This window comes from Camellia sinensis, chromosome 15 (genome assembly GCF_055761805.1).
Source record: "Camellia sinensis isolate YWXY chromosome 15, ASM5576180v1, whole genome shotgun sequence".
Taxonomy (NCBI): Eukaryota; Viridiplantae; Streptophyta; class Magnoliopsida; order Ericales; family Theaceae; genus Camellia; species Camellia sinensis.
This window is the reverse complement of record NC_138975.1, coordinates 34,830,927-34,850,694: the sequence shown is the minus strand read 5'-3', so window position 1 is coordinate 34,850,694 and position 19,768 is coordinate 34,830,927. Positions and strand designations below refer to the sequence as shown.

The following is a 19,768-nucleotide window of genomic DNA, read 5'->3' as shown; positions in this document are numbered from 1 at the left end:
CCTTTTAACAGAGTCCTCTAGTTTTGCATACCAAATAGACGTTACACCCGATAGGGTCCGGCCAAACAGGGAAAGCTTCTGCAATCTGGAGAGGCCCATCGGCCTTAGTATGTCCGAGAATAGCCGCAAATGTACCATAAGATCTCCAGACCCGTCGAAACCGTCTATGCGCGGCATTTTAAACCGGTCTAGCAGAGTCACGACCGAGTCGGTATACCCGTCCTCTATATTTGGGATGGATTTCACGCCTTGAGACTTCTTGAACAACTTTTCTAGCTTGCTCACTTTTAGCATTGTGGGGTCCACCTCAAACTCAAAAGGTGTATCCCCCAGGTTGGTCTGTACTTTGGATAGCTGGGGTAGGATTGGAGGCGGAGCTGGCCCCGTTGGAACGTCCATATTTTCCTGGACGTTGGCGGTCTCCCCAAGTATTGGAATTCTTGGTGGGGGAGGAGGTTGGTGCGAAGCAGATTCTCCGGCTTGCTGTGGTGGTTGTTGTTGCTGAAGTCTAGCAATCAACTCTGCTTGTTGGGCCATAACATCGGCCTAACGTATGGCAAATTCTGCTTGACGGGCAGCGTCCTGCTGCATGGCTTTCATACTCTCCTGGAGCTGACGCATCATCTCCTCTATACCTGCCATATTGTGCTGGTCTATCTGAACAACTGGCATGTCTGTCTCTGCAATAGAAACAATAATCTTAACTCGCCTACTCACTGGTGTGGTAGATAAGGACCGCTGATCTGATAACTGTTGTACTGATGGACTACGCCTAACTGACCTCCGTCTGGTAACCAGGGGTAAAGAATGGAACACTGGTTGTCCGTCTATCAGATCCTCAGATCGATTAAGTCTTCGACCTCTAACCCAGAGTGCTCGGGGAATATCTGCTTGGTCGGATGCAATGGTGCTAAACTACCTTGCAAAAAGATAAATAAAGCATAATAAGGAAACAAATAACCAGAAAAACAGACAGCACAACAGCTTAAATAAAGATAACACACAGTTGGCAAACATAAGCTGAAATAACTGTTCTCAACCACTGATTACTGTTCCTAAATCACTACCCCGAATCTGAATCTGATACTCGCAGGTAAAACTGATTCCTCAAATACTGATGCCCGCAAGCCTGATACCCAGACTTGCAAACTGATACAAGCATTCCTGTAGAGGCCAACTCTAAAAGCACATAACAAGCAAGTGAGAGCCAAAACACCCCTATGGAGGGGTAGGGTTTCCCTGTCCTATCTGGTTAGGAACTAGGGTTTCACTACGCACACAGTGGTTTTCAAACAACCTATAATCGGGTAAGCAACATGTCCTAGCTTGGAATGGTCACTACAGTTTCCGATATGCACTAGGTCGAATGGTCAAAAAGGGTGCCCCAGTCAAAACTGGGGTTTGTGTTCCCGTTGTGGCAGAGCCTGCAACCAGTCAGCCTTATGGCATGCTTCTCAAAGAAAGCCTCCGGCAAACCGCTCAGGAATAGCATACGGCAAACACGGTATCCTAGGCGCACCAATGCACATGCAATGCAAAGAGACACATAAGTGTAGTCAAAACAAGATATCATGAGTTCGAGTCAAGTTCTCTAAATCCCCAGCAGAGTCGCCAAAAACTGTAGACCGCCCGAACGTCACGGCTTCTCGTGCGAAAGGCGCAAAATCCATTTTGTTCATTAGCTACTACAGTTCCGACTCAATGTCACGGTTCTGAATCTAATCTCGTAAAATGCAATGCAAGACCGATAAATCACCAAAGAGTCCAAATCCGGCAAATCGTTTTGGAAAACTGATTTTAATAAAGAAGTGCCAAACATGGACTGCTTTGCCAGATACAGAGTCGCCACCACCTAAATATTTTTGTTTTGGGAAATTTAGGAAACCCTGACTCGTGCCTAAGGCCACGTGTCCGTCATCACCAAAGTTGCCTCGGCTCGGGAACTTGGGTACGAAAGGGGAAGGTCATGCAATGAGCACCCCCGCTCGCCCGATCAAAGGATCAGCCTTTACTAAGCATGATATTTTGTTTTTGAAAACACATGCGCTCTTATTCCAGTTAATTAGCTAATCTTACTACGTGATGTGCACAACATACAAGTATAAACTAGATTGCCTAAGTTGGAACAAAACATCACATGTTTGTTTGAAAATGGTTTGAAGGTGCTACTCGCAAGGAGGCTAAGACGTGGAGTTGCCACCCTCAAGTGGGCTTAGAAAACATGATTTTGCCACTCTCAAGTGGGCTTAAAACTCGAGTTTGATGAATTGTTTCAATTCAAGCAATCCAACCATCACCCACAGGCATTCAGGCAGTTGTATCAGTTAAGCATATAGCCTCATGGCAAGCATGCTATCATGGCAATCAATAACACACATGCAAGGATGCTAAAGCTTAAACACTTACAGTGTATTCCGAGCCAAAACAACAACTAGTTAGTAATCAATGCATGATCATAGCTATGTTAAGATGCCTAATGCAACACATGCAAAAATGTAACTACAATAGACTTGGCTATTCTAAGACGGCATATGAAATGCAACTTGATAACATGCTGTTGAACACGTATTCAAGTAAATGTATTGAAATACAATGCAGTTTGTATGATGCGCTGAGCCTGGTGCATGCAAGACAAATGAATGATGCACGCATGCGAAGCATAAGGATGCTAATTGAAATATGCCCTAAAACTAACCATCAAAAGCTGATAAGTAAAAGGGAGAAAGACGTAGGGTTGGAAGACATTCATACACTCACGCACACTTATTACAAAATTTGCCCTGTCGACGGAGGGTCTGAATAAATCAACTAGCTAGCTACACTACACTAATTAATTATTACAAAACCTTAACTAATTAAGTAAATTAATTAAGTTACAAAACCAACTAAGTAAGAAAAGAAAGAAGCTGAATCAAGCTGCCACAGCTCTGCCTCGAAATGATGAATGATGCATACTCAGTCGCGTCCTCCCGAAAATCCGTTGCCATGCCTCATGTTGCCTCTGTTTGCACAGTTCTGCACCTCTGAAAATTATGCCAACTTCTGTGATGCTTCTGACCTACCTCATGGACATTCTGAGAGGTCATCAGCCAAAAGGGGTGGCCATCAGTAAGTGGATAATGGTCATCGACCAATTTGGAGACTATCGGCCAAATATTGTTAGCCAATCGGCACACTAGATAGCCAATCGGCCATCTCCTCCTGTAAACTGCTCCTTTTGCTGCAGCGGAGCACAAACAGAGGCATGGCAATGTATTTGCAAGAAAATGTTGTGCAACTACACCCCTTATCATGTCTAAGGCTCAAAGGTGTGTAGTGCTCGGCTCTCGAGCCATCAATCACGCATTTCGATGCATGATGGCCAAAGAGGCCGAGTTGCACAATTCAATGTGGATGAAATGCACAAAATCACATAAGTGCCTTGACCTCTATCATGCATGATCAAGAGTGTCGACGACCGAGAATTGAGGCACGTTTCATCACTTCAAGTATGAAACATCCCTCGTTCCTCGTGTTTGGCTTAACACCCAAACCAAACACAATGCAATGCACACAACATGGAAATGCAATGCAATGCAACATGAGCATGCCAAATGCAATGCAATGCAAGCATAACTTAACAAAGCTAACGACATGCAAACAATGTAATGCAACATGAGCATGCAAGCACCATGTAATGCAACCTAAACATGTAAACAACATGCAAGAATCATGCAATGCGACAAGCATGCGACAACATGCAATACGACCAGCATGCGACAACATGCAATACGACAAGCATGCAAGATGGACTTAAACTAAAATGGACAGACCTCAATCATGCCCAAATCAGTGGCCAAAATGCTATGGAAATGAAGTACGAAAGCACATACAAACATGCATACACTTTGGTTCACAAACAAGGCATAGAGATAACAACTCTCAAGCAAGAGCAATGAATGAAAAGCATGGATGTGTGACAACATTGTAGGCCTTGATGTATGGAATGGTGCCAAACCACTCAAACAAGTCAAGCATAGCATGCAAGAAAGCTCAAAGCTTGAAACAAGCAAAAGGACTTACACCATGGCCACGCAAAGCAAGCCCCAAAGGGCCGAGGGCAACCAAAACAATCCCAAGACAGGTCAAGATAAGACCAAAAACATGCTTGGACCTAGCCAACACAAGCTAGAACAAAAGACCAAAAGCATGAAGCATGCAAGGCTAATAAGGGGTATTACACTACACCTATCAAAACCAAACATGGCATGACTTTGACAACAAAAATCAGAGTTACATCATGGTAAAACGAGACCAAAAATACACTAAAATGATAGCCCAAAAGCCTAAGCATAGAGGCATGCACAATGACCCACTCTTAAGTCATAAAACAACAACTCTTCAAAGCATTGAAAGAATGACAAATTTGAGGGCATGGTAATGGAACATGCTCTGAAATTATACAACAAATGATGCCAAATCATGAAAGTAGCCCAAGCAACGCATGCTAGTGACTTGGAAACTCAAAGCTAACAAGCTAGAATGCACTATGGCTATACAAAGCTTGGCATGCATGACCAAAGCACCACAAATTAGAGCTTAAGCATGGTAAAACAAGGCTAAAAGCTTTTTGGAGTTGAGCCAAAATATGCAAGAATGATGGTCCAAACACAAGATACATGTTAAGGCAATAGAGAGGATTACACTACAAGTGCATGGTGCATGCAAGAGGCTATCAAACCAACCTTACACAGAGCTATAACATGCTGAAATAAGGCATAATACATGCTAAGATGGAGCCAAAACAAGCTTAACAAACATGTTACTTTTATGAGCCATCAATGCAAGCATACAAGACATAAGGTGAGGGGATGACCCTCTCCTATTTGGAACCTCAAAACCACCTTTCCACCACTAAAAATCCTCTGAGTTTCAGTGGTGAGAAGGCCAAAACAAGGTAGTCCCAATAGCTCAAAAAGGAAGGCACAAAACAAGGCCAAACAAGGCCTAAGAGGGAGTAGACAACCCCCAACACAAAAGTGACCTTAAACAAACATTACAAGCTTGAAAAATCAAAAAATTTTATAGTAGAAAGTTAAGCTTAAATCAGCATGCAAATAGGTCCAAAAGTTTAAGCCAAAATAAAGATTTAAAAGCTAGTTGACTCACCCTTGAAGAACACCTTTAAGAACACAACTCCAGCACTCTTTTCTAACCAAAACCAGTCCAAAAACACTAAAACCAACTTCAAGAAGCCTTAGCAACAAAAGGATGGTGTTCTAGTAGGTGCTTTAGTGTAAAAATGTGAAGAATTTACACTTTTGAGCACAAACAAGAGCAAATGTGGAGAGAGAGGCAAAATATAGAGAGAGTGATATATGTTTTGTATATCAACTTTTCAGAACCTTTGGAAAGAGAGAGGGGCCTCCCTTCTTATATAAAATCAATTCTCAAGCTTGTTAAGCAAGCTTGAGTCTTGATTCAAGCCCTCCATACACGTGTATGGATGATGAGAATTGTGCTCACCAACTGTCACAGCTGGCACAAAAATATTTGCAAAAGCAGGTGGAAAAGTCTCGGCTAAGAAATACGGCCGATCGACCAAAAAAAGTGCTGATCGGCCAACACTTATGGCCGATAGCAAGAAAATAAGGCCGATGGCACAAGGCCTTAGCCGATGGGTTGTAAGGATGGCCAACAAGCCACCCTCTTCCCTCATAAGCAAAAACCATAAGTCCTTGGCCCACAACCAAGCACAAAACAAACAAGTTGAGAGATCCTGAGGCAAGGCGCGCAGCCGAGACTTTCGGGAACTCAAAACGAACACGAGCATGGATGATCATCAAGTGTTCAAACGGTGACGTCCAAGTCTTGAGGATGGTCACCGTTTGAACACTTGATGATCATCCATGCTCGTGTTCGTTTTGAGTTCCCGAAAGTCTCGGCTGCGCGCCTTGCCTCAGGATCTCCAAACTCGACTGTTTAGTGTCTGGTTTTGTACCAAACACTTGTGTTTTACCTTGGAGGGGCAGGGAATGCCTTGTGAGGCATCCCCACACATCACCGGCCATGGCCAGAGGCCACCGGCTGGTGTTTTGATGCCATCGGCAATGTATATTGCCGGTCGGCATTCTTTGTTGCCGATCGGCACTCCATTTTGACAAAATGGCAATTTTGAGCAGCTGACTACTGTTCATCTGCTTTTGTAGATATTTTAATACAGCTGTATGGCATTTTGTTCCCCTCCATACACGTGTATGGAGGGATGGACTTCTTATTAGCTTACCTTGTAAGCTTTACAAGATTGGCTCCTCTATAAGAGGAGCCCTCCCCTCTTGGCTTTAGAGTTGGTTTTTCAGAGAGAAAAAGTTGTGTGAGAGCTCTGGTTTTAGGTTTAGGGTTTCATACATATTCTATCTATATACCTCCCTCTCATTTGGCCTTTGTGTGTGTATAAGTGTGTTTGTGTCTTACTATTGCACACAAACACATAGTGTTACACCTTTGTTTGATTCTTGAAGGGCTAGAGGTTTGTTCTTGAAGCTTTGGAGCTGTTTTGAGCTCAAGGAAGGGGCTGGTCCACCATTTGTGAAGAGGGTCTTCAAGGGTAACAATCTTACTCCTTTATTCCCCATTTTTGCATACTATTTTTGCCTATCTTAGAACTGTCTTTGAGCTTAGTGTATAATATAAAAAAGTTCTATTTTTAGGCCCTCTAAATAGTTTGTTTAGAGTGTTTTGTGGTTTGAGGTTGTTTGACCCCTCCTAAGCCTTGTAAGGCTCCATTTTGTGCTATTTTGTGTAAGCTCCGAGACCTTGGTGTTTGGGCCTCCTCACCACTGAAATCTTGAGGGATTTCAGAGGTGAGGATGGTGCCTTGAGGTCCCAAGAAGGAGAGAGCCACCCCCTCTCCTTGTTGTCCTTGAAAAGGACCATTTTTGGCCTCTTGAGGGAGCACCTAGCTAAGCTTCATGTTGACCATGCCTTAACTGATTTTTGTGCTTATTATGTCATAATATGCCTCTGTTTTTTGTTGGTTTTGGTACACCATGCATGCTTAGCATACCTACCTTGTAATGCCATGTTTAGGCCTTAACATGCCTTAGGTTGTAAGCCATTGTTCTAGCATGTTTTAGGCCTAGCTTTGTGAAGCTTTTGTGCTTATTTTGCCATGTTTAAGGTCTGTCCTAGGTTGTTTGGGTCGACCTTGGCATGCTTAGTATAGCCCCTTTGCATTTTTGGTTTGTTGGCCTTAAGTGTGTGAATGTATAGCATGCATCCTTGCCTTAATTTAGTGGGTTGGGACCATTTGCCATGTTATTTCAGTCCCTTTAACACGCTTGTATGCTTGCCTTGGATGCCTCTTTGAAGCTTTGAAAGCTTGTCTTGCATGCTCCATGTTTTGGTCATTGTGCATGCTTTTGAGTTTGAGCCACTTAGATGCCATCTAGGTGTCCCTTGGGTGTTGTTTAGGCCTGCCTTAGACCTATTTTAAGTCCTCTTAGCCTTGTGAGGCTTGGTTGATTTAGACTTGGTTTAAGCCTCTCGGTTTGTCTTGGGTTTTTGGCTTTGTTTGCATGCCTTGTTTATCTTGTTTAATTGGCTTAGCACCTTTTGTAACATGATTTTCAATGCTTACCTTGCATGCCATTAGTCCATGTTATGCCTCTTTCAAGTGTGCTTGAGAGTCGCCCTTTTGTGCTTGAGTGTTAGCCTTTTAACATATGCATGTGTGTATGTGTGTTTAGTCTTCATTTCATAGCACTTATGGCCACTGTTTTGGGCCTAATTAGAGCCGCCCAAATCATGTTTAAGTCCATCCTTTGCTTACTTGCATGCTTACCTTGCATGTTGTTTGTATTCTTTCATGTACATCTTGCATTCCCATGTTGCACCCTTAGCTTGCATGCCTAGGTTGCATTGCATCTAGCATGCATGCCTTGTTCCGTGATCTAGTGATAGGAATTGGGCTTTGGATTGTTGGTTTGCATTGCATTTAACATTAAAATGTGCACACTTGGTCCTCCGGGCCATCACGCATGGAAATGCGCGATTGATGGTCCGAGAACCGAGGAGCGTATCCCTTCGAGTCATTAACATGATAAGGGACATGGTTGGTGCATATATGGCTTGAATTGCATTGCCATGCAAAGTCCTGTCCTCTGCTGCTGTCAAACAGGTTCTGCAGGCACTTTCTGCCGATCGACTGCATGGAGTGCCGACCGGCGACCCATTGATGGCCGATGGATGCATTCACAGCCGGTGATCACATACCACTGCCGGTGGCCATTCTACTCTGCCGGTGGTGTCTCCCAGTATCCAGAGAAACAATTCTGAGACTTTGGCAGCCTTCAGAGGAGTATAGCAGGGAAAACAGAGGCAGCTTACGCATGGCAGTGCACTTCCGAGCAGGGCCGAGCACGCGCGCATCGAACCCTCTTCCCGAGGCAGTTTATTTGCTTTCCATAGATTGGTTAGTTTGCTTAATTAATTAGGTGATTTGTAATAATTAATTAGCTTGTAGGTTAATTATCTGTAATATTTATTTGGTCCCTCCGAGCGAGGGCGAATCTGTAATAAGTGTGGGTAAGTGTGCATGTCTTCCAACCCCCACTTCTTTCTCCCTTTTACTTACCTGCTTTGATGGTTAGTAATAGGTCGTGTTTAATTTAGCATGCCTTATGCTATGCATGCGTGCATCATTCATCAGTATTGCATGCACCGGGCTCGGCGCATCATGCTAACTGCATTAGTATTTCAAATCTAACTTGAATACATGCTACTTGGGCATTTTCACATGCCATGTTTAGGTTAGCTAAGCCTACTCTAGTGACATTCTGTATGTGTTGCATTAGTCAATTTGACATGAACTAGGACCATGCATGTTGGCTAACGAGTTCTTTGTTTTGGCACGGAGTACGATGTAAGTATTTTATGCTTTAGCATACCGCATGCGTGTGAATGCTATTATGACAGCATGCTTACCATGTGGCTAGTTGCTTATGTGATAAACTGTTTGAATGCCTGTGGGTGAAGGTTGGGTTGCCTGAGTTGGAATAGCTCATTGAAATCCATGTTTTTTAGCCTACTTGCGAGTAGCAAATTCCAAAACATTTTTCCAAAACAAACGGATATGCAATGCTTATTCCCAAATTAGGCAACCTAGTCTATACTTGTTTACTGTGTGCATAACATAGTAATTCTAGGCTAATAACCGGTTTAAGAACACATAGCGTTTTCAAAAACGGATATCATGGTTAGTAGAGGCCGATCTTCGGATCGGGCGAGAGGGGGTGCTCATAGCTGACCTTCCCCAATCGTACCCTAGCTCCCGAGCCGAGGCAACTCTGGTGATGACGGACATGTGGCCTTCGGCACCGAGTTAGGGTTTCCTAAATTCCCCCATAAAAAATATTTAGGTGGTGACTCTGTATCTGGCAAAGCAGTCCATGTTTGGCACTTCTTTTTCTAAAAATCTGTTTTCTCAAAACGATTTGCCAGATTTGGACTCTTTGGTTTAGATTAAGAACCGTGACACAAATCGAGTCCGAACTGTAGTAGCGGGGCCCCACACGGGCGCGTGCTACAGTGTTTACAACCTCTGTTTTTCATTTTAGCGAGATTTCTATTTTTTTTTTCTTTTTTACATAGTGCATGAAACACATGCATTGTATATGCAAATGTTCTTCATCTTGCCTTGTTGACTGCCAACTCGTTAGTGCTGCTTTTAGAGTTGCTGATTTAATGTTCTAAATCGGAACTATTTAAATTTTTGGCTTTTTTTTTTGCCTTTGTGTACTTTTTTTAAATTTATTTATTTTTATTTTTCTAATGCGTCTAATCAAAGAAAATTTCAAAGTGTACAGATTTTTATTTTTATTTTTTAAAAATTACTAAATATAAAAAAAAAAGTCAACAAAAAGTTAAAGCCAACCATAAGCAAAAGCAAAGCAATTGGGATGGGCTGACTATAATGTCAAGGGAAACAACAAAGCAATTGGGATTGGCTTACTATAATCTCAAGTTTGAAAGAGGTTTTTGAAAACCAACGATTTTACAAATACAAAATAAACCACGTAACTAATCATAGAACACTCGTTATGTGGACTTTATGGCTTTTCAAGACTTATTGTTGGAATAATTTTTTTTAAAAAAATTTTTACGCTTTAACTTTGTTAGTGTTGTAGAATATTTTATAATTTTGATTATGATTTTTATTGCAATATAAATAAATTTATATTTTTAGATAAAAATTGATTGTTGTTTGAACACTACAAGAAAAGGGACTTAAAAAGACTGGAAGTTTTTGCGACGGCGAGATTACCATCGCAAAAAATGATTTTTAGCGACGGCGTTTTGTACCGTCGCATATAAGATCTTTAGCGACGGCATTTTACCGTCGGCAATAAAACTACACGCATAGGGATAAAAATACGGAAATTAGTGGTTCATTTGTGACGGCCAAAATTTCCGTCACCAAAAAAGGTTATTAAAACGGCGTCGTTAGCTTTAATAAGTTATCAGTTGCGACAGGGAAAAATTTACCGTCGCAAAAAGTGGAAAACATTAGCCACTCTTCCCTTTCATCTTGGTGGTCACATTTGGGTCGAAATCCCTAAATGTTCGAAATCTCCAAACGACGAACGGCGGACTTTTTCCCCCTCTAGACAAGCGACGAACGGCGACCAAGGTAGGGGTGGTGCGGTGGTGCGGCGACGACGGCAGCGAGGGCCGGACTGGCGACAACGACAGCGATCTCACTCAGCGTATGCTCTCTCTCTTTCTCTCTCTCTCTCTCTCTCTCTCTCCCTTTAATCACGTGAAGCAGCTTCTCTCTCTTTCTGTTTTCCCTTGTGCATAATATATAGCTGTGCAGATTTGTGCCCTTATCAGTCCAAACCTCTATTGTTGCTCAATGTTCATATATCTCTCCATATATATATATATATATATTTTATATATTTGCCAGTTTGGATTTGTATACATTTCTCTCCATATATCTCTTTGTTCTATTTTCTTTCTCTCTTTATATATATATATATTTTTTTTCTATCAAAATATTGTGATTTCATTTTTGCACAATTAATATTCACAGTGATAGTGAAATTTCAATGCAAAACTTCACTCTATGATAGTTGATTTTCACTGTCAAATAGAAATTTCACCAAGTTATGAATTACATAAATAAACTTATTAATGAATTTGAAATGAATTGATTGAGTAATTCAAAACACAAAGAAATCTCACTGAAACAACTGGATGAAACTTCACTGAAAAATAGAAAATTTTGATTTAGCCTTAAATTGCACTGTGTTTGGCATAGTGTAGGTGAGAGAAATTTCTTGTGTTGAAATAATATAAATATTTCATTGATTTTTATTTAAAGCTCAACTGAAATATTTTGTTCTATTTTGTTGATTTAAATTGTCTTCGCATTTGAATTTGTTGCTTTTGTTTGTTTACGGTGATATTAAGAGTGAAATTTTACTTCACCAAAAAAAGTTGTTGAAAAATCATGTGGGAGAGTTAAAGCAAAAAAATCTTTGCCAACCAATGGAGGTTATTGGAAAATTATCGTAAACCAAACATGTTCACATAAATTCTCTTTTCAATGCTTGTCTATTACATCTCCATCTATAATTTTCCACTGTTATGTCTAGTTTTTCCAATTTCTCTTGGACTTGTAATTCACCTTGCATTGAACTAACTGGGATAAGTATTTCATTTTTTATGTTCTCCCATCAAATCGGTAAATAAGTAACTGGGATAAGACCACCTACCTATTTGAGAGAAATTGGACGGATAGGTATCATGGTACATGAGTACGTAGGTATTATATTTAGAGTTACTTTGATGAGATATTTTTGTGGATGTGTACAGATGATGGATAAGAGTTGGGTTGATTTGCCCAATAGGATGTCGAGCGAATACATTAATGGGATTGATGAATTCCTTTTGTTTGCCTACACCAATAGGGTTGAAGGTTCGATGATCAGTTGTCCGTGTAGGAAGTGCGAGAATCGATACTATTTTGTACGAGAGGGTATACGGGAGCATCTGATTTTGAATGGTTTTTTAAAAAAATACAAACATTGGATTAATCATGGGGAATCTTACGTATCTCTGCATGGTAATCGAGAGAATGCAACATTAGCTAATTTAGACATTGGGGATGATATGATTGGAATGATACAAGGGGCTATGGGAAATCCACATGCCGGTACAAGTGTTGAGGGTAATGAACCACAGGGGCCTGATCCCCATGCATTTGAACCCCAGCTCGGTCCAAATGCAGAGACTGCAAAGTATTTCAAACTTCTTCAAGATGCACCAAGTGAATTGTATCCGGGTTGTCAGAAGTTCACATCTTTGCCATTCATTGTTCGAGTTTTACATTTGAAGGTGCTTAATCAGTGGACAGACAAGTTTGTTGACATGCTGCTTGAGTTATTGAATGAGGCATTCCCGTTGGGTGTGAAACTCCCGGACTCATATTATAAAGCTCAAAAGGTCACAACAGATTTGGGCTTCACGTATGAGACGTGGGATGCATGTCCCAACAGTTGCATGTTGTTTTGAAACGAGGACGCCAATCTTGATAAATGTGTCATATGCAACAGTTGTAGATGGAAATCAAATGGTGATGGTGGTTCAAATGGTCCTAACAAAGGTGGCAAACGAATAGCTGCAAAACAGATGAGGTATTTTCCTTTAAAGCCAAGGTTGCAGAGGTTGTTTATGTCATCCAAGACGGCCAAGTTAATGAGATGGCATGCAGAGGAACGAACTGATGATGGTGTCTTCAGGCATCCTGCTGACTCCCTTGCATGAAAAGATTTTGACCGTCGGAATATTGACTTCAATAATGATTGCCGAAGTGTAAGGCTTGGCGTAGCATCTGATGGTTTTAACCCATTCAGAACGATGAACATAGTTCATAGCACTTGGCCTGTTGTGCTCGTTCCATACAACTTGCCGCCATGGATGTGCATGAAGCAACCATTTCTAATTTTAGCCGTGCTTATTGACAGCCCAAAAGGACCTGGTGACAAGATTGATGTGTATATGCAACCGTTGATTGAGGAGTTGAAAGAACTATGGAATGAGGGTGTGTCAACATTTGATGCATCAACAAATCAAATGTTTCAAATGCATGCAGCTTTACTGTGGACCATTAGTGATTTTCCTGCATACGCAAACTTGTCAGGATGGAGCACTAAAGGCGAATATGCATGTCCTTGTTGCAATAAGGAAACTACATCGTGTTGGTTGAAGCATAGTAGGAAACAATCATACTTGGGTCATCGCAGATTTTTACCTACTGGCCATAAATTTCGGAAGGATAAAGTATCATTTGATGGTAGTCGGGAAGTCCGACTCAAACCCAAATTGTTGTCTGGAACTGAGATGTTGCTACAATTAGAATCTGAGGGTATTTTAACCCAATACAAGAGGGATGACCTTAAGGAGAGGCACAGGAGACAGGTAGAGAAGGAGAAAGTTGGACATCGCACCCACAGTTGGAAGAAAAAGAGTATCTTTTATGAATTGCCATATTGGGAGCACAATCTAATAAGACACAACCTCGATGTGATGCATATAGAGAAGAATGTTTGTGACAATGTGTTGTGGACAATATTAGGGGTTGCAGGAAAATCGAAGGATGGTGTTAATGCTCGGCGTGATTTACAAGATATGAATATTAGAAAACCCCTACATTTGCAGTTAAGAGGGTCGAATAAAGCCTATTTACCAGCAGCACAATTCACGATGACCAAGGATGAGAAAGATTTGTTCTTGAAAGTGTTGAAGGAAGTAAGAGTTCCCGACAGGTATTCATCCAATATATCACGTCGTGTGCGCTCACATGATAGAAGTATTGGGGGTCTTAAGAGCCACGATAGTCATATTCTGATGCAACAACTTATTCCATTGGCTATTCGAAGATCGTTACCGAAGAATGTAATTGAACCCTTGATTGAATTGAGCAATTTCTTTCGACAGATTTGCAATATATTCAAGATCGTATCGCTATAACACTTTGTCATCTAGAGAAAATATTTCCTCTGAGTTTTTTTGATATAATGGAGCACTTGCCTATACATCTAGCTGATGAAGCCTTATTGGGTGGAGCGATTCAGTTTCGATGGATGTATCCAATTGAGAGGTATCTTCTTACTTTGAAGCAATACGTGCGTAATAGAGCTCATCCTGAAGGATCAATTGCTAAAGGATATCTTATGGAAGAATGATGAATTTTTGTGCACAATATCTCAATGATGTGGAAACCAAATCTAGTCGACCCGTGAGGAACTATAGTGGTGCTGATAATTTGGGTCATGCTATTGGTGAAAACACAAGCTTTTATCTTGATAATACTTCTTGGGTACAAGCTCATCGGTACATCTTATTCAATATAAGCGCGGTTCAACCATTCATAAAGTAGGTTAAGTCACTCACTCAATATTTTATTATGTTTTATTGAATTTTCTACAAAATTTTTTGTATTGCTAAAATTTCAATTTACACAGCGAACACCTTGAAGTACTTAAGCTCAAAATGCCTCGTGTTGACGATCATCAGCTTCGGCGTGAACATTTTGAAACTTTTCATATTTGGTTCAAGGAACATGTATGTATTTAACTCTATAGATTCTAGTTACTTAAGTCGAACTACATTTTAAATTTTACATTTTCGTGTTAAATAGGTCCAAACTTTGCGAAGGACTACTGATGTCATATTTTCTGAAGAGATTATTCTTTTGGTCGGACATTGGAGGATGAGTTTAATCGTCAACTCTCTATGCTACATGAGGATGGTCGGACATTGGAGGCTAGGAATGCCATTTTCCATGAGTTGATAGGTCATGACGGACATGGATATTGTCGCACATACGGGAGAATTGTGCCTCAGAGAGCGGTGTATAAAGCTGGTGCTGGGCCATCACAGTCAACACCCCAGCCATCGACTATTGATCAGATCACGCAGAAGGTTCGTGCAGAGCTAAGGGATGAGTTGAGGGAGGAGCTGCGAGCAGAGTTCTCTACACATTTATAGCAAATGAGAGCTGAGATGATGGCCTTAGTGTCACAGGGGGCGAGTGTGGATCCCAACAGACAGGTTCGATATAAATTAAATTGTTTGATAGTTCAATTTTCACACAAGATTATGTATAAAATTCGAATATGATTAACACATTAAGTATTGACTATCATAGGTTCCTGATGCATCGAGTGGCCACCGGGCATTTAGGGAATCTGCAGAAGATGAGAATCCATATACCCCACCACCAGAAGATCAGGTATAAAATGTATCTTTGCATTCTAAGCTAAAATGTATCTTTGCATAATTTAGACATTCTAAGTTAAAGAGAGACTTGTGGGAGAAGACGTTTTTTGAATCGGGGAGTTAACGCCCCAAAATCACCAAAAGGCGTCGGTTTAGCACGAAACTTGGCACACACGACCGCCTAGGCACGAGAGACTTGTGGGAGAAGACGGGGCTCGAATCGGGTTCCCAGTTTGAGAGTTCGAGCCGGATTTCACTTTAGGCAAACTAGTTCCTTAAGAAACTTGAATTCGAGGAGTTAAAGCTCCAAAATCACCAAATGGCGTCGATTTAGCACGAAACTTGGCACACACGACCGCTTAGGGACTAGAGACTTGTGGGAGAAGATGGGGCTCGAATCGGGTTCCCGGTTTGGGAGTTGGAGCCGGATTTCACTTTAGGCAAACTAGTTCCTTAAGAAACTTGAATTCGAGGAGTTAATGCTCCAAAATCACCAAACGGCATCGGTTTAGCACGAAACTTGACACACACGACCGCCTAGGCACGAGAGACTTGTGGGAGAAGACGGGGCTCGAATCGGGCTCCCGGTTTGGGAGTTGGAGCCGGATTTCACTTTAGGCAAACTAGTTCCTTAAGAAACTTGAATTCGAGGAGTTAAAGCTCCAAAATCACCAAACGGCGTCGGTTTAGCACGAAACTTGGCACACACAACCGCCTAGGCAAGAGAGACTTGTGGGAGAAGACGGGGCTCGAATCGGGTACCGGGTTTGAGAGTTGGAGCCGGATTTCACTTTAGGCAAACTAGTTCCTTAAGAAACTTAAATTCGAGGAGTTAAAGCTCCAAAATCACCAAACAGCGTCGGTTTAGCACGAAACTTGGCACACACGACCGCCTAGGCACGAGAGACTTGTGGGAGAAGACGGGGCTCGAATCGGGTTCCCGGTTTGAGAGTTCGAGCCGGATTTCACTTTAGGCAAACCAGTTCCTTAAGAAACTTGAATTCGAGGAGTTAAAGCTCCAAAATCACCAAACGGCGTCGGTTTAGCACGAAACTTGGCACACACGACCGCCTAGGCACGAGAGACTTGTGGGAGAAGACGGGGCTCGAATCGGGTTCCCGGTTTGGGAGTTGGAGCCGGATTTCACTTTAGGCAAACTAGTTCCTTAAGAAACTTGAATTCGAGGAGTTAAAGCTCCAAAATCACCAAACGGCGTCGGTTTAGCACGAAACTTGGCACACACGACCGACTAGGCACGAGAGACTTGTGGGAGAAGACGGGGCTCGAATCGGGTTCCCGGTTTGGGAGTTGGAGCCGGATTTCACTTTAGATAAACTAGTTCCTTAAGAAACTTGAATTCGAGGAGTTAAAGCTCCAAAATCACCAAACGGTGTCGGTTTAGCACGAAACTTGGCACACACGACCGCCTAGGCACGAGAGACTTGTGGGAGAAGACGGGGCTCGAATCGGGTTCCCGGTTAGGGAGTTCGAGCCGGATTTCACTTTGGGCAAACTAGTTCCTTAAGAAACTTCAAATCGAGGAGTTAACGCTCCAAAATCACCAAACGGCGTTGGTTTAGCATGAAATTTGGCACACATGACCGCCTAGGCACGAGAGACTTGTGGGAGAAGACGGGGCTCGAATCGGGTTCCCGGTTTGAGAGTTGGAGCTGGATTTCACTTTAGGCAAACTAGTTCCTTAAGAAACTTGAATTCGAGGAGTTAAAGCTCTAAAATCACCAAACGGCGTCGGTTTAGCACGAAACTTGGCACACACGACCGCCTAGGCACGAGAGACTTGTGGGAGAAGACGGGGCTCGAATCGGGTTCCCGGTTTGGGAGTTCGAGCCGGATTTCACTTTAGGCAAACTAGTTCCTTAAGAAACTTGAATTCGAGGAGTTAACGCTCCAAAATCACCAAACGGCGTCGGTTTAGCACGAAACTTGGCACACACGACCGCCTAGGCACGAGAGACTTGTGGGAGAAGACGCGGCTCGAATCGGGTTCTCGGTTTGAGAGTTCGAGCCGGATTTCACTTTAGGCAAACTAGTTCCTTAAGAAACTTGAAATCGAGGAGTTAACGCTCCAAAATCACCAAACGGCGTCGGTTTAGCACGAAACTTGGCACACACGACCGCCTAGGCACGAGAGACTTGTGGGAGAAGACGCGGCTCAAATCGGGTTCCCGGTTTGAGAGTTCGAGCCGGATTTCACTTTAGGCAAACTAGTTCCTTAAGAAACTTGAATTCGAGGAGTTAAAGCTCCAAAATCACCAAACGGCGGCGGTTTAACACGAAACTTGGCACACACGACCGCCTAGGCATGAGAGACTTGTGGGGGAAGACGGGGCTCGAATCGGGTTCCCGGTTTGGGAGTTGGAGGCGGATTTCACTTTAGGCAAACTAGTTCCTTAAGAAACTTGAATTCGAGGAGTTAACGCTCCAAAATCACCAAACGGCGTCGGTTTAGCACGAAACTTGGCACACACGACCGCCTAGGCACGAGAGACTCGTGGGAGAAGACGGGGCTCGAATCGGGTTCCCGGTTTGGGAGTTGGAGGCGGATTTCACTTTAGGCAAACTAGTTCCTTAAGAAACTTGAATTCGAGGAGTTAACGCTCCAAAATCACCAAACGGCCTCAGTTTCGCACGAAACTTGGCACACACGACCGCCTAGGCACGAGAGACTTGTGGGAGAAGACGGGGCTCGAATCGTGTTCCCGGTTTGGGAGTTCGAGCCGGATTTCACTTTAGGCAAACTAGTTCCTTAAGAAACTTGAATTCGAGGAGTTAACGCTCCAAAATCACCAAACGGCGTCGGTTTAGCACGAAACTTGGCACACACGACCGCCTAGGCACGAGTGACTTGTGGGAGAAGACGGGGCTCGAATCGGGTTCCCGGTTTAGGAGTTGGAGCCGGATTTCACTTTGGGCAAACTAGTTCCTTAAGAAACTTGAATTCGAGGAGTTAAAATCAGCAAACGGCGTCGGTTTAGCACGAAACTTGGCACACACGACCGCCTAGGCATGAGAGACTTGTAGGAGAAGACGGGGCTCGAATCGGGTTCCCGGTTTGGAAGTTGGAGCCGGATTTCACTTTAGGCAAGCTAGTTCCTTAAGAAACTTGAATTCGAGGAGTTAACGCTCCAAAATCACCAAACGACGTTGGTTTAGCACGAAACTTGGCACACACGACCGCCTAGGCACGGGAGACTTGTGGGAGAAGACGGGGCTCGAATCGGGTTCCTGGTTTGGGAGTTGGAGCCGGATTTCACTTTAGGCAAACTAGTTCCTTAAGAAACTTGAATTTGAGGAGTTAACGCTCCAAAATCACCAAACGGCGTCGGTTTAGCACGAAACTTGGCACACACGACCGCCGAAGCACGCGAGACTTGTGGGAGAAGACGGGGCTCGAATCGGGTTCCCGGTTTAGGAGTTAGAGCCGGATTTCACTTTGGGCAAACTAGTTCCTTAAGAAACTTGAATTCGAGGAGTTAACGCCCCAAAATCACCAAAAGGCGTCGGTTTAGCACGAAACTTGGCACACACGACAGCCTAGGCACGGGAGACTTGTGGGAGAAGACGGGGCTCGAATCGAGTTCCCAGTTTGGGAGTTAGAGCCGGATTTCAGTTTAGGCAAACTAGTTCCTCTAGTCAAAATTATTTACTAAACAATCTTTCTAATTATATGGTAGTTAATTTTTTTATATTTTTCTGTAATTAAAATATTAACACCATTATATTGTTATTAATTATTTTTATTTTGTTTTTTTCAGGTATTTCCTGAGTAGCAGTTTGCTTCGTGTGGAATGTGGGCGCGTAAAGATTATGACAAACTTCTGTTTTTGTAACTCACGAAAGAATCATGACGAAAACTTTTGGTTTTGATTTTGATTTATGTTATTTAAATTTGTGACCAACATTATGTATGTATTATGTGACCAACATTAGGAATTTTTATTATTTGCCAACTTTTGTTTATGTATGGATTTATATTATTATGTAATTTTTTGATTTTTTTTTAGCTATTTTTCACTTGCCAACATTAGTTATTTTGTTTATGTATTTATATTATTATATCATTTGCCAACATTACAGGTTATTTTTATATTTTAAATAATTCTAAAACAGGGTTTTTTTTTTTAATTTTTTTTGAGACGGTAGAACACCCTGTCGCCAAAAAAAAAAAAAAAAAAAAAAAAAAAAAAACTGTGCTAGACTTTTTGCGACGGCAGCCATACCGTCGCAAAAGGTGTGAAATTTATTTGACAAACAAGGCTTTAGCGACGGTGAAGTTGCCGTCGCCAATAGTCAGTAATGCCGACCTATCTTGCGACGACATTTTTTGCGACGGAATTTTGCCGTCGCAAATATCTATTTTAGCGACGGGGTTCTTGTGCCGTCGCAAAAAAGCCCAGATCTTCATCCATAATGGCGACAAAAATCTGCCGTCGCAAAAAAGAGATATTCCCGTCGCAAAAACAATGGTGACGGCAGGTGC

General features: G+C 42.4%; 1 long non-coding RNA gene across 1 annotated transcript; it reads left to right on the top strand.

Moving 5' to 3' along the window:
• Positions 1 to 14,760: 14,760 nt before the first annotated feature.
• LOC145813752 (uncharacterized) lies at positions 14,761 to 19,220 on the top strand. Its single transcript, XR_014356993.1, has 3 exons — positions 14,761 to 15,099; positions 15,197 to 15,280; positions 19,044 to 19,220. It is a non-coding gene; the product is annotated as an uncharacterized LOC145813752 (long non-coding RNA).
• The last annotated feature ends 548 nt before the right edge of the window (positions 19,221 to 19,768 follow it).